Below are 9,830 nucleotides of genomic sequence, written 5' to 3'. Positions count from 1 at the left end.
CTCCAAGGCCTCTTCCTGGATAGGGCCTGTGGGTACCTTGGCAGAGATTCTTTCCCAGCCATGTCCCTGCTGCTGGCCTGTCACCTCCAGAGACAGAACTGATCTCACATTCCCCTTCACAGCCACACGCTTCTGACTGGATTATGAGATTCTGAGACACAACTGACCTCATAATACCAGCACCCATCCATCCCCCTCCTTAGCACCCAGGACCTGACCAAGACTGAAGCATGTTCTACGCAGTCCTACACCTGCCCCTCTTTCCCTGCCGGCTGTAGACACCCATCTGGCTTCCTCACCTTGTTCAAATTCATCAAATATATTTCCTACTAACAATGTGCATGAAAAGCACTCTTCTCTGGAACTGCTGTATTTCTGTTAACACCTTCTATATCTCCTCTTTTGCCTTTCTTTTTTTTTACTATTCTTCTGCCTATTCTCCTCCAGAAACCTCTCCAAGGCAAAAATTCTTTCAAATCAGAGAATAACTCAGGTTTGAAGAGAGCCCTTGTCTCACTCGTCTTGTCTCACCCTCCTGCTCAGGGCAGGGTCAACCAGGTGAGGTTGCTCAAGGCCTCCACCCAGCTTTGCATCATATTCAAAGGTGCTGAAAGTGCACTCTGTTACATCTTAGAGGGGGAGAATAAAGATGTTCAACAGTGTTGGCCCAAGTGCAAGTCACTGAGAGATGACACTCACAACTGGTTGCATGGAGGACTTTGTACCACTCATGATATTTGGGCTTAATGGTTCAGCATCCCACCCAGCATCCACTTCTCGAGCCCCATCAGCACCACTCGGCCCAGAAGGACACCATGGCTGAGGCCTTGCAAGCACCCTGTACACAACATGCCTTTCTTTCCCCTGTCCATTTGGGTTCCGCAATCCTTCCTTTGCCTTCACATTCCAGGAAATGGGTGTAGGAGGACATGTCCCATCCCTTTCCCAGGGAGGGAGGTAGGGTGACCAGCCTGTAACTCTCCCAGTTCCTATTCCTGCTCTTCTTGAAGATGGGTTTGAGGTCTGCATTTTCTAAGGACCCCAGAACCATTCTGGTTTCTATGGCACTTTTGAGAGCACAATCCGGAATCATGGGAAGGGTGACGTAGCAGACAAGAACACGTGCAATGAGCCTGTCCAAGGCAGCTGAGAAGAATCTCACTGGTCAAATGGGTTTTGTTCCTGTAGTCAAACACAGAAATGTCCAGGTTCTGTCAGGTGTCAACATCTGAGCTGGCCTCATGGACTCCTTATGCACCCAGGGATGCTCAGAGACAGAGTCTGTCCCTTTTACACAAAGAGCCAGGTGTCACAGAGTCCCTCTCGACCTCCTGTTGCCACTCCCAAAGGGCAGGAGACACCTGAGCCCTGTGGTGTGTCACCCTGCTCTGCACTCATCTGACTTGTGCCGTGGCAGGAAGAATGGACACAAGGAGCTCGCTTGAAGGAAGCACATCCCAGTGCTGCATTCCGGCAGTTAACAATGGGATGTTACTTCCAACACCAAGTGACCTCAAGATCTTGTCTGTCCCACAGGAATAGTTGATGGTATTTGTTATACTCAGGTTCATGTCACCTCACGTACATGATGTGCATGCTCACATCTCATCTATACAAAGCAAACACAAACTGCTGACCTACTCATTCAGTGTCCATCCATGGAGGGAAGAACAGCCTCTGTGGGTGAGGGGTCAGTGCTGGAAAAGGTGGTTGTGAGGGGCCAGTGCATGATGATTGACCTGAGGCTCCTTCCGAAGGGGTGTCCAGTGCACACGGGCACAGCCCAGCCCCTGCTCTGCTGGTCTTGCAGGTCTCTGGCAGGAGGCCTGGCTGTGAGAGGACACTGCTGTGTGCCCAGCCCTGCACACACACACTGTGCAGCTGCACAATGGTGTTTCATCTGTGGGCCACTTTCTTGGGCATGTTCTTGAGAAAAGCTATGAAAGAAGACCTAAAACTTCCAGGACTGCACTCAGCAGATCACCATTCTTCATGGAACGCTGTTCTGAGGCCAGCTCTGTCACAGCAGTGCCCATTGCCTGTCCCTGCCTGCGCTCACAGGACTGACACACAGCAGGACGGTGACCAAGCTGCCAGAGCACTCAGGCCTTGCACCAACACAAGGGATGAGAAGGAGAGTGTGGGAGTGGAACGAGAACAGCTCTGGAAGGCCAAGGGCTGCTGCTCCCTGGCAGCGCTGCCAGGCTGGGACTCTGCTCCCCTCCACCACTGCAGACAGAAACTGTCCCTGCAGCTCCAAAAAGGCCTTAAAAGAAGATATCAGGGGAAAAATAAAACAAAATGAAACACTGCAGGGCCTTTTATACATTTTTTTTAAAAAGTAGAGAAAAGGGCTCCTCATTTCCATAGACACTTGGTCAGAAAAAAAGGCAGACAGTGAATTAGGAAAGGGATGACAACATCATGACGAAACACAACCACAACAACAACAAGAAACACTGAGAATGTAATGAGTTACACTATAACTGCTATGCAGAGGGTGAGAGTTTGTTGCTGTTTCTTATTGTAAAAGTGCAGTTATCAATTTCCACACTGAATACTGGAGCTCCTGGTTCCTCATGCTGTAGATGAGGGGGTTCACTGCTGGAGGCACCACCGAGTACAGAACAGACACCACCAGGTCCAGGGATGAGGAGGAGATGGAGGGGGGTTTCACGTAGGCAAACATGGCAGTGCTGACAAACAGGGAGACCACGGCCAGGTGAGGGAGGCAGGTGGAAAAGGCTTTGTGCCGTCCCTGCTCAGAGGGGATCCTCAACACAGCCCTGAAGATCTGCACATAGGAGAAAAGAATGAAAATAAAACAGATAAAAGCTGAAAAGACGCCAATCACAAGAAGCCAAGCTTCCCTGAGGTAGGAGTTTGAGCAGGAAAGCTTGAGGATCTGGGGGATTTCACAGAAGAACTGACCCACAGCATTGCCCTTGCACAGTGGCAGTGAAAATGTATTGGCCGTGTGCAGCAGAGCATAGAGAAACCCAGTGGCCCAGGCAGCTGCTGCCATGTGGACACAAGCTCTGCTGCCCAGGAGGGTCCCGTAGTGCAGGGGTTTGCAGATGGCAGCGTAGCGGTCATAGGACATGATGGTGAGAATATAAAATTCTGCTGAAGCTAAAAAGACAAACAGAAAGAGTTGTGTAGCACACCCTGCATAGTAAATTACCCTGGTATCCCACAGAGAGTTGGCCATGGATTTGGGTACAGTGGTGGAGATGCAGCCCAGGTCGAGGAGGGAGAGGTTGAGGAGGAAGAAGTACATGGGGGTGTGGAGGTGCTGGTCACAGGCTATGGTGGTGATGATGAGGCCGTTGCCCAGGAGGGCAGCCAGGTAGATGCCCAGGAAGAGCCAGAAGTGCAAGAGCTGCAGCTCCCGTGTGTCTGCGAACGGCAGGAGGAGGAACTGGGTGATGGAGCTGCTGTTGGACATTTGCTGTTTCTCAGCCTGGGGCTCTGTTCAAAGAAAGGAAACAATAACTTAACATGAGATATAGACTCCTCTGAGTAAAGCAACTCCATTTTTCACAGAAATCACCATATGAAATGCATTTCATTTCTCTGGTGTGTGCTGGCTGAGTGTGCTGTGAGGAGCAGAACCTCTGCCCATGTGCTACCAAATAACCAGCTTTGCTCTGCTGCAGTGGGAAAATGGGAGCTCCTTCATGACAGCTCCAATGTTCACAAGGAATGTCAGATGTAATCCAGCTTCTTGGAAATGTTCGATATCTGCACTCATGATTCTGTAAAGAGTGGGCTGCAGAGGAGAGACATAGCATGACTTTATAAATATTTTCTCTGTGTCCTTTATTTGTCACCACCATATCTGTTGAGGGGGAAAAATCCTCATTTTCATGAGGGAAAATGTGAAGAGTCTTGAGAGAGGACAGGCGAAAAGCCTCAGTTTTCCGTGGCTCAATGAAGAGTCAGGAGAGCAGTGGAGTCCATCAGTCTTTTACTCATCTGCCCTGTGCTTTTTCTTGTGCAACCCAAAAAATGAGTACAGACTCATACTGGAGCAGGGGAGCTCAGTCTGAAAGGGCAGATCTGCAAACTGTTCTCTGCCCCAGCCCAGAGGTGGAGATGTGATGGAGAGAGCAGGACACGACCCCTCACCCAGAGAAGCAAAGGACTCTGGCAGGAGAGTGCGGACCCCAAGGAAAGGCTCAGCACTCCTGGCATCCTACAGCAGAGCTGGGCCTTTCTGGGGGCAGCTGGTGAGCCCAGCAGGACAGGCAGAGCAGAGTCAGGGCTCCTGGAGATGGGATGTGCTACAGGGACAGTCCGATCATTGCCCAGCAGACAACCCCCAGCAGCCACCTGCAGAGCAGGAGCAGAAGAGCTCCTGAACAGCCCCTGCTCTGCTGCCTGGAGCTGTCTCTGCCTGCAGCTGTGTCTCTGTGCCCAGGTCTCCTCCTGTCAGTGTCACAGACCCCATCCCAGCCGCTGTGTGCTCAGCTCTGCCCTGCAGACCCCTCCCAGCAGCCGGGCACTGCCCAGGGGCAGCTCTGTGTGGGCCGGCTCTGATGGGAACATCAGACCAGCCCTGATGAGGCTGGAAAAGTCATCCTGATGCTTTCTGGAAGCCAGGGTGTGTTTAGTTGTAATACTCACAGCTTTATTCACCTCTCAGAGTAAGATTTCTGGAATTTCCATTCCTCCTCCTGAACTGAGAAAATAATTTCTGTGTCCTATTGCCCACCCAGACAACTCAGAGTAGGTGATTGATGGTACAAGATTCTTCTCTTTCAGGTAGCCCCTGCCTTGCTGTGCTTTCTTAAAAGTAGCCTGGCAGATGTCTGGAGCTGTGAGGAGCCCTGACCCACACAGCGCTCTCTCAAGAACAGAAGGACCCTGCACTGACCTGACACAGATTGTTCCTTCCATGCAGAACTTCTCCACACACAACCATGGGGATCGCCATGGGCAGGCTTAGTGCTGACCCTGACCAGCAGTGGAGTCCTTGAGCTGATACGCAGCCCACGGGGTGCAGGGACCCTGCTCTGAAACACAGCTCTGGGCACGGGTATTTGAAATTTCTGAACAAGAGCCCGCTCTTTCAGATACCACAGGCTGCGTTTGTGCCAGATTTAGAGGATGCCTCCAGGAGCTACAGCTGCATTGCCCTGCACCCAGAGACTTACCGTGTCAAGGGCTGCAAAGATTTCTCCTCCAGTGAGCTCTCAGTCATCCTCCCCCTCCTGACCACCTTTAATCTCTCTCTGCCTTGCTCGTCTCCCTGAGATCCCCAGGCAGAGCCCTCAGCCCTGCTGCGCTTTGCAGAGGAGCTGCTCCTGGGCAGAGCTGTCTCTCTGCAGCGCTGCCGCTTGCCATGAGCTCCCTCTGTCCCAGGAGCCCAGCCCAGCTCAGCAGCACAGGAGCAGCCCCAGGCACTTTAATGACCCCTCTGGTGGCTTTGGTGCTGAGTCCATGAACATCAGACCCTGAGAGGAAGTTGAAGATACCTCTCAAGAAGTCAAACTCAGATGCAAAGTCTAAATTTTCTTGCATTGTTAATGGGTCTCAATGAGGAACACAACTGAGAAACCATCCCCAGGGACAGTTAGAGCAGAAAACTGGAGTCAATGATGAAAGGTCAGGAAAAGCAAAGTAAAGGTCTCTCTGATGCTGAGTAAACTGGATGTGTTTCATTAACCAAAGGGCCAAGCCCTGACCCCCAGACCCTGGGAAATCAGATCCTGTCCCTCCCACGTTGCCCAGGGCTCTTCCTGGGACACTGTGATGTGGGGCTGTGCAAGGCCAAGGGCAGGACTATGGTCCAACACCTCCCAGGTTCCTGGCTGGGGACAAGGAGGCCATGAGGCCCCTGTGCTGTAAGGACAAGGTGTCTCCTCACAGGCAGCAGAGGTGGACACAACAGCCATAGCTGAGGGGAGAAGGAGCTCATGTCTGATGGTGGCTTTCAGCCTTTTTACATCCCTTGACCATCTCCACAACAGCCTGTCCTATGCTGTGGCATCACCTGCACCTCTTTCCCTGCAGGCTGGAGACATCCCCCCTGCTGCCCCACCTTGCTCTTGTCTGAGCATCTTCTTTCCTTTGCTGAGATCTCTCCGTCCTCCCCAGCTGTTCCTTGAAGCACAAAGCCTTGGGCTGATGCAGACTCCCTCTGGGTGACCTGCTCCACCACAGCACTGCCCTTCCACTCACATTCCTTGCTGCTTATGTCCGGCCTGGACCTCGCCAGCTGCACTGTGTGCCATTATTTCTTTCTCGTGCTGTTTCCCACTATGAAGAAAACCTCCACCATCTCTGAAACCACCCTTCAAGCACTCTCAGGCTTCTCCCCTATTACTGTAGCCTCCCCAGCACTGCTCACTTCTCCTTGTTCAGTTTCAGAACTTTCTGATGGGCGAATCCCAGATATTCTCAAGGTCTGGACTCTCCCTTGACTGAAGGTCCATTTGCTCAGCTGTTAATGTTTGCATGCGGATGGCTTATCCTGATGAGGGTGTCTCTCCTAAGACAAGAGCATGAGGAGTTACAGGACACAGAGAGTGGAATTTTGCCTTCATGTGGGAGAGCATTTGGAATGCATGGAGACAATGTCAGCTGAACGTTGAGGAGTCAGCATGAGAGGGCAGAACAACATGGGCAATGTTGTGGTGACTGGACATCAGCTACAGGCTCCCTGATCAGGAAGAGGAATTAGATGAGGCCTCCTTCAGATAAATGAAAAAAGCGTCATGTTTCCAGGCCTCATGTTTCCTTGTTGCAGACCTAAGATATTCCAATATCTGCAAGGTACCAGGCGTCCAGGAGGGTTTTGGAGCTCATTGACAACATCTTCCCGACAGGGGTGACTGAGGGGTCAGTGAGGTGAGGTGCCCTGTGGGACTTCACACCTACAAACCAGAAAGATTTGGTCAGGGATGTAACAGTCAGGGATGAGAAATTGGAGCTGAGGCCCCTGGAAGATGATAACTGGAGGATGGTGGGTGAGATGGTGACATCGAAGTAGGTATGAAGGGTGAAGGAGCTCAGGAAATCTGATCGGCCTTACAGAACAGCCTGCTCCAAGCACAAGAATGATGTCTCCAAGTACCCATGAAAAGAAGCATTTATCTCGTGAGGCTGCTTGTCTGAACTGATGGAGCTCCAGGGCTAAAAGGCAGCACACAGGAGGTGGAAGCAGGGGAAGCTGCAAAGGGGGAATTTAGAAACCTTGTCTATAGATGTAGGGAGTGATGCCAAAGCTGCCCTGGATTTCATACCTGCAGGGGAGGCTGAGGGCAGCAAGATGAGCTGACACAGCTTCCTTACAGTAAAAGAAGAGACAGGGCAATCATGGGCCTGCTGCTGAACTTCCTAAGAGTAGAATCAGACAGGACTGAGGTACTTCATGGCTTCTTTGTCTTCATCTTCACCAGCAAGGTCTCCCGGGACTTTGTTCCTGAAGGCAGGAGTCTGGAGAACACCCAGGAGTGGATGGGGCTCAAGTCAGGGGTTACCTGAGTAAACTCAAACACGATTACAGAAAAGCAGATGGGTCATTTGACCAGCTCCCTGAACACAGGTATAGCTGTGCTGTGGCATCTGAGATTCCCAGGAACACCTGCCTTTTGGTCCAGAGGATGTGACTCCTCTTGAGGTGGCCTGGACTATCTCCTCACTCACGTGGTGATTTAGGCACCCACTTTTCTGACATATTCAGTCTCTATCAGGAGATGCTCCACATCCATATGAACTGGAGGCTGCTGATACCACCTGTTCTGGAAAGGGAGGGAAGGGCGAGCATGGAAGGAAATAGAAGAAATGTGGCTTTATTTGTATTTATTATGGAAATGCTCTCTGTTTGGCTATTCCTGAAATCTCCCTAATCATCCACACCAGACTCGAAGCCTTCAGGAAACTGCTGCACAGAGCCTTGGCTTGTAAGAGCATTTTGGATGTTAATGAGCCCTCTGCTGCCATGATCCTGAACTGCAGATGCTGAAAGAATGAACAAACCTCTAATGAAGTGAAAGGCAGAAACAAACTGAAGTGTGTGAGGGTGTTTGGGACCCCACGAAGGGCTATCACTGACCCAGTGCTGAAGGAAACAAGCAGTCGAGGTCCCTGTCCCTGGAGGCTGGTGAAGCAAAAGCCTTGAGACACTGGCTACAGGTGGTAAAGGTGATGTGCAGGTCGCTCTGATGCCAGGTGAGCCCTTCATGGCTGTTCATCATCAGAATGGTGTGGGGGACTACGGTGGGTCCGTGGATTCCCTGACGGAGGGCATGGGAACAAAGATCAGCCTTGAAGATATTAAGGCCTACCCATGAGAAAGATGGGAGTAAAGGAGTATCCGGACATATTAATGTGTACCCGTGAGAGAGAAGGGAGTAGAAAAGTAACATTGATGATAGCAAAATCAGCCAATGAGATGTTACTGCTGTAACTTGTAACCGATAGTGAAGAGACACAGGAATTGGTAAAACTGTATAAAAATGCACTTGTGGCAATAAATGGCATCTACTACTTTCATCCTGGAAGAACTTGGTCTATGTCGTTTGTCTGTCTCAACCAGGACAGAAAGGCTGAGCCCTGACCCCAGGACCAGCCAAAGGAGATCATTTCTCTCTGATATTTCTCAGGCTCTGCCTGTGGTCATTGTGAAGGTATTTGTGTTTTGGGTGTGGGTTTGGTGCCAGGTGCTGTTCCTTTAACCACAAGGCTCTGGTTTTCTGAGGATTTGGCAATGCCTGTGAGGTCCTCAAAACCCATTCAGCTTCTTTCATAGACCTGGCGATGGTTCTCAATCACCTAAGCTGTCCCAGCCCCAAACTTGCTTGAATCCTCAATTTGGATCCATGCCCCAGCACTGAAATGCACATGTTCCTTCTTCTGCTGCCCTAAAATTAAAACCGAAGTCAGTCTATTCCACATTAACATGACCAGCCCATGCTCTTCAGGTCTTCTTCTTGCCTTTAACACACTCACTGCTACGCATAGACCACTCTCATCCTGCACTCCCATGTGTCTCACAAACCTTTCGCTCTTGTCATCCAGCAACAGGCCAACACTCCAGGAGGTTGGTGCTTCCTCCAGGCTCATGGATGATTCCTGAGGACCATCCAAGTGTGGGCAGTGTAAGAGAGGAGCAGAGCGAGGTCAGCTCATGGGCCATGACGGAGCACAGCCAGCCCCAGCAGCAGCCATTCCCCATCTCCCAGGCACAGCCATGCCCACAGCATGCAAATGTCACTGCCTTATATGATTAGCCCAAGAGAAGCCTGCCTTCTTTCCATAATCCCCTAAAAACCTTCCTCCTATTCCCCCTCCACCCACAGACATCAACCACATTCCACTTGCAGGCTCAGACATGGTTGTAAGGATCTACTAACGTCGTCAGCCATCACCCTTTTCTACCTCACATCCCCTGACCCTCTCCCACACCACACATGGGCGGTCACTGCTGCTCAGGGCCTCTCACTCTTCAGAAGATGACTTGAACTTCTTGGTTCCTCCTGGTGCTTGTTATAATCTTTCTTGCTCCCTGCAGACCTCATGGTGAGTTTTCTTGTTCATGTCAGGGTCTTCATAACCAGCTCTTATGGAATGCTTGTCTTTATGTGATCATCCGTGCAGGTGTTATCCCAGAAAAGTACCAAATATATCAAATCTGATGCTGAGTGAAATGCAATAAAACCTTGTTGAGCCACCTCCATAGCTGTGCCTTTCCAGCAAGGAGTTTCTCCTGAGAAAGTGATCCAGCCTCTGCCACTCTCTGGAGAGGAACATGAGCAGTGTCCGTGCACCTGGGGACGCAAAGGGTGACTTTTGCAAGACCACCCTTTATCTGAACCACAGAG

At 50.9% G+C, this 9,830-nt stretch overlaps 1 pseudogene; it reads right to left on the bottom strand.

Moving 5' to 3' along the window:
- Positions 1-346: 346 nt before the first annotated feature.
- Positions 347-3,448, bottom strand: LOC135999658 (olfactory receptor 14J1-like; annotated as a pseudogene).
- Positions 3,449-9,830: the final 6,382 nt, after the last annotated feature.

This window comes from Caloenas nicobarica, chromosome 29, assembly GCF_036013445.1.
Source record: "Caloenas nicobarica isolate bCalNic1 chromosome 29, bCalNic1.hap1, whole genome shotgun sequence".
Lineage (NCBI taxonomy): Eukaryota > Metazoa > Chordata > Aves > Columbiformes > Columbidae > Caloenas > Caloenas nicobarica.
This window is presented reverse-complemented; position numbering and strand designations above follow the sequence as displayed.